Consider the following 5961-nt stretch of genomic DNA (forward strand, 5'->3'; position numbering starts at 1 on the left):
CACACACACACACACACACACACACACACACACACACACACACACACACACACACACACAAGGAGAGAGCGAGGAGGGGGTGATTATTATGAATATACTTTTGAATAAATGGTTGTGAATTTTATGAAGCTCCATCTAAAACACGCAGCGTTAGCTGAAAGTGACGAGTTAACATATTACAGGCTTTTACTGAGATTGCACGAAATCCTACGTCTAATGTATTCCTATTTATGTTTTTGCGTACACTGACGCTTTGTGGTCATTCTCTGCATTTTGTTAATTTGACCTCCAGACAATCACCTCACTGAAATTATTAACTAAAGCTTAAATGCTGATTTCCTGAAACCTAGTAGTTATAATCAAAATAAACGCATAGAAAATGGAACAGGGCTGTAAAAATAAGATGATTTGTAATTAAAAATAACGCTATACTGCTTAACTTAACGGGCTTTTATCCAAAAACAGACTGCAGGCTGTTATATCTTTCTTCATACGAGCAGACTTCCTGTCTTTACGCACAGGATATTTAGGGATGTCCCTAAACACGGATAGGTGTATGCTGCCCATGCAGATTCATGCATTCATGTGATTGTGGTGGTGTTACACACTGTTGCATGGCTATCTCCATCTCTGGTTATCTTTTTTTTTTTTTTTTTTTTTTTTGGAATAGGCTGCTGATATGCTGTTGTTATTAGCGATGTGAGGAAAGCACAGTACATGATCTGTAGATTGACAATAGAAAAGGGAAATAATTAGCCCTTACATTGTTGAGGGAAATCACCTCCTAGTAGATTTTGGCAGGGTCTTCGGACTTCATATTGAGGTCCAACAACCACTCCCACAGGCGGTATCTGTTTATTATAGCGAATAAGCTTAATGGAAGCTGTTCTGGAAAACATTGTGTCTACTCTGTCTTGAACTTTCATTACTCCGTGTGTCCGTTTTATCCACCCCATATCTCTGATGCTAACCCATGTGTGCGTGCCAGTGAGCATACCTAATTTCGCGCGTATCCCTTGGCAGTCTGACCCCGAGGCCCCGGAGCGGCCCTCCACCTCCTGCTCCCCATATCTGACACTGCTATGCGCCTTCTCCTCACTCTCGCTTTCTCTTCCTCGGGCTTTGTTGCGGCTTGCTTGATATCCCACATTATTTCTCGTGTATTTCTTACGTGCACATGGTGATGTTCTGTGTAAAATGGGCTTTGTCTTCGCGCGTGTCGGTATCCCACATGGTCGACACGCGGTATCACAGCTGGACATAGCCAAAGGAGGAGGCTTCAATCCCTATCTGAGACTGGAAGAATATTTCTGCCTAGTGGATTTTAATATTGCTGCCTCTGAGCAAGGTGTGAGCGTCCGATTATGGAACCTGCTCTTTCAAATAGAATCTGTGAGTATGTTGTGTATTATTCTCAATTCAGCGTGACCTATCTAATCTAAAAATTTATGATAATTAAAATAAAAGTAAAAATAATGCAATTAATTTAAATTATTTACCTTATTTGCTTTGATTTACTTGGGCACCATTAATTTATTAAAAAAATAAGTATTTGTACCGCAAAACTGGCTTACTGACTTATTAAAGATGTCGATTTACTATTTCGTCCTGCCTTTATATTTGGAATCCATCCCCCCCCCCCTAAAATTTAGCTCGACGCGCTTATCGCGAGGAAAAGTAGCAAGTTCGAGTATAATAGCCATGTGTGGCTGATTATAAAGGATTATAAAGGCTTGTTCGTCCTGCTGTCACAACATGCTATAATCCAGAACACACAGTAACATCAAGTGAGGCGGGACTTGTTCCACTAGATCATCTTGTTGACATTTAGCTGGAAGCTCGTGTGCTGTAGGTTATATAGGCCTTTGGAAGTTTGTCTTGCTTTCAAACAATTCATGGATTAATTCACTCAACGAGGAAACTGTGCTCTATGCTCTGAAATGGGTCGATATGAGTTGGCATTTAAAAGAACAATAAGCCGGTTGTTTGTGAGTTCTGTTGGGAAAAAAGCGGACGTAGCATCGTCTCTTATGTGTTGTGTTATCGCTGTAGGAGCCAAAGTTGGACATTAATAGTTGGTACATGTATGCTATATTAGGGCATAGAGCCGGGTTTCCTGTTACGCCTGTCCATAGATGACAGGTGGATGTATCATCATCCTCCTCCTGCAGCTGGGTGACTTCACCCTGCAGATGCTCCTCAGGACTTGTAGTAGGAGGAAGTTCAGCAGTGTTTTTGAAGAACGGAGATGATGAATAGTCCGCAGTTTGATTGCTACGAGGTAGGAATAGGCTCGGTTGAAAATAAGACACGTTGTATGGTGCCATTGCTGCTTTGCCTCTGAAGCACATGTGGTGATTGTGGGGATGTAAACTATGGCTTGCATGTTCCTTTCTTAATATTACTTGTCCTGCTTCTGTATTAATGCCTTTTCAGTTTGGAGCTGTCTGGTGATGCTAGGCTTGTTCTGAACAAGCCATACCGTAAAGATCTTAATAAAACAGGGTATTACCTTGACTGTAACCTGCTTTGTGCATGCGCGCATTTCGGTGTGTACATTATATAGAGAGAGGGAGCGAGAGAGAGAGGGGGAGAGAGTGAGAGAGGCGTGCGCATGCATGCAGGCGGAATGCAATGGCTCCATGTGACCACAACACAAGCACCTCCGGCGGCCCCTTTAAGAGACGTGGGTTAGTTTTTCTCTTTGGTTATCTAGCTGTATGAGTTTATGTAATATCATAAAGCTAGAGAACCGAATGTATAAACTAATTCTGCAGTCGTCACGGCAGAGCGAGCCGGAACCGGACCGAGAAGGGGGTGCTGCCGGAGCGGATGGATGCAGCCTGCACGGAGGACTGGAAGCCCGCGGCAGCGTCCGTGCATCGCACAGGGAAACGTATCCCATCTCCTTGGACGTGCACCGGTGCAGAGAGGAACATGGCCTCCAAAAAACGGATTCATGGTGCTATATTTCTTTCGAGAAGGATGCGTGGAGTGACAGTAGCAACCGGAGACAGGCTCCATTCATAGAGTGATGAGGAGGAGGGCGATTCGGCAGTGGTGTTCATGCTTTGGTGCTTTCTCTTTGAATGGAACGTGCTTGCCTTGTTACAGTAGCTAAGACTGGTGTTTTAGATAGGTTTTTTGTTTTGTGTTTTTTTTTTGTGGGGTTTTTTTTTTTTTTTTGCATTAACCGTGTAGTTATTTCGATGCCGATAAACAGGGGAGATGAGGTGAGATGAGCACGAGCTGTAGCTAGAAGAGGCACCTGATTGGAGGGATCTTGAATGTCACGTGTTCTATCAGAAGCCCCCATGTCCCCTCTCTGCTGGCCTGTTTGTGTAGCCTATTGGATTTGGAAAAATTGTATTAAGAATCAAAGCTTCTTATTGGTAGCAATCTGTTAATGCACATTGTTGTATTTTACCTTTAAAACGCAAAATGCAGGTGCGTCATCGAGCCATATCACACCATGCAGAAGTACTCTGTTTAAGAGGTACACTCACCTTTATGTGCTTCTGTTGATTCTGATGGCAATAATCCATCTTTCAGATACATTAAGAGTGCTTAATATATTATACCTATAGGAGTAAGGAGGAGGATGTGTAGCAGGTCATCAAAGTAATGTGTGACAGGTTATGAAGTGGAGGAAGAAGACACAGATGTTTGTCAAAGGGATCATGTTGTATTCGTGGATTTAGCATGATTGATGTCCTTATCGGGAGCATTTTAAAACTTCACAGACACAGAAAACAGTTCAAAACAACAGCTCATGCTTGTGCTGAGGCCAGGAAAGCACAACGTTGTGCAGTTAAAACAAAGGCACATTCTGGTTTTGATGGTGAGAAAAACAAGCATGCTACATTGCCACTAAGTTGTATTTTCTCTGTTAAAAGGTAGATATGACTGAGCACTCTGGCCTCTCACAAATCACAGCATGATTTGATTGCTGATGTAGAGTAGCAGGCCAAGCACAGGGATTTTGGGAGGCAGCATCACTGAAAGGCAGGGTCAGCTGGGTCACCCAGACTGGTTTTCAGGCTTGTTTCATAATGCTTTTTGGGGTGCACATTATCTGCTCATTCTCCACTCAATCTGAGTCAGAGTGGAGCTGCCACTGACTGACAGGATGTTCTCTGTAGTGTGAAGCATATGGAATTTTAAACAAGCCAATTCAGTGCTATAGCTGCTAAATCTGTGGCTGCTTGCGGCTCTGCACCGTGGAGAGTGTGTGAGTGTGTAGCAGAACAGAGCCTGGTGCTACTGTTGGTAGGCCCTGGCTTATACTGCGTCACAGAGCAGGGCAGGTGCTAGCAATGGACCTAGCTAGAAGATGTCTGTGCCTTCTCAGTGAGCTGTGCTTTTGTGGTGTCATGCTGCTGTACGTGCGAGTCGGTATTGTCTGTGCATATTAGTAAATATGTGCCATTCACACGTAAGGTTAGAAATATTAGCTCCCTGCAGTTGTAATTATGATAATATTAGTGTGTGCTGTGCAGTTATTGTTCAGTTAGTGTAATAGAGTCTGGTATTATGCAAGGTTGCATGGTGTCAGGATATCCACAATGTGAAATCAGTACAAGCTTATTTCTAGGTGAGACATTTTTATATAAAGAATTAAGACCTTCAAATGAAATCAAAGCCACAGCATTGTGATTTGATAAACCCAGTATTTGAAAAATAGTTACGACTTATGGACAATGTGTGCTAAAATCTTTTTTTTTAAAATTCTCCTCTCTTCTATTCATTTAACCGATAATTAAGCTGAGGCACTTATAATACATCACGCCCTGTCATCTGTGTGCTATAACAACAGCACCAGCCTCCCAGCTTCCTTCCAGCTGTAGTAGAATTTCATGCATTGCTGAGGGGTAATAAATGGAGGAAATGGGGAGAGGCCTTTGAGATTGAAATGCAGTCTGCTGAGTGACTTAGAGGCAGGCTAGACGTCGGTGTTCCCACATTAATATGTGTCTGTCTGGGCCCTCTCCACCATCAGGAGGAGGCCCTCAACACCAGATGGAGCCCAGTCTAGTCTAGTCTAGTCTAGGTCTAGCCTACAAGCACCTGCCACATGGCTGCATTAAACTGTCCATTGTCTCTGTGATTTCTCTATTTGTAGGCCTATTTGAATCTCATTTATTGTTTCACATGCCTGGGTTTATTCTGCATTATAATGGCAACATTAACAAATGGCACAAAGTTGTGGTGAGACTAGAGAGAATAGGACTAGAAAGACAGGACTGAGTATTTTGTGTAAGACAGAGGGGGAAAAAAATTCTCTTTTATGCACAAATGCATGCATTTCCAACCAAATCTATCATGCCTATAGCCTTTCTCACTGAAATGTAAGCCTCCAATTTATCAACAATATTTTTATGTTTTAGCTCTGTGTGTTTCATAAGGGCAGGCAAAAATTCTGGGACAGAGCAGCCATGCTGTTTATTGTCCATCATTGTTTTCGGTTTACAGACCTATTACCAAGGTAACATCCTTTTCTTGAATAATTGTGAGCATTATTTCAAGTTACTATAATACGTTTTCCCTTAAAAAATTGCTTACATTTTTAAACTTCAGATTTGGAAAAAAAAAAAGTTAATATTATGATTAACATTATACGTTTGCCTTTGAGTGTGAAATAAATCAGTGTTTGTGGTCTATGTGATTCAACATTGTCTGAACCCATATTCCAGCTTTATCAGCTTTCTATTATCGTTTTACCTTGAATTGCAGTGGCCTATATAAACCTCTTCTCTGAACTTATGAATTCTGGGTTTGGTAGCCTAGCAACAGCCTCTGACCCATGCAAGGGAAAGAGGAAAAAAAATTGAAAGACTGACATGCAGGCTTTAAACCCGCAAAGGATGTCAGATTTTACTGGATGTAATCTTTGAGTATTTTGTGTAATCGTTTGTGTGTGTGTGTGTGTGTGTGTGTGTGTGTGTGTGTGTGTGTGTGTGT

General features: G+C 42.1%; 1 long non-coding RNA gene across 1 annotated transcript in view; it reads left to right on the plus strand.

The window, feature by feature from the left end:
- Window positions 1-5961, plus strand: part of LOC102208697 (uncharacterized) — a 36860-nt gene that overhangs the window by 3151 nt on the left and 27748 nt on the right. The window lies entirely within an intron of this gene.

This window comes from Pundamilia nyererei, unplaced genomic scaffold (assembly GCF_000239375.1).
Source record: "Pundamilia nyererei isolate P.nyererei 1_Seehausen unplaced genomic scaffold, PunNye1.0 scaffold00056, whole genome shotgun sequence".
NCBI lineage: Eukaryota > Metazoa > Chordata > Actinopteri > Cichliformes > Cichlidae > Pundamilia > Pundamilia nyererei.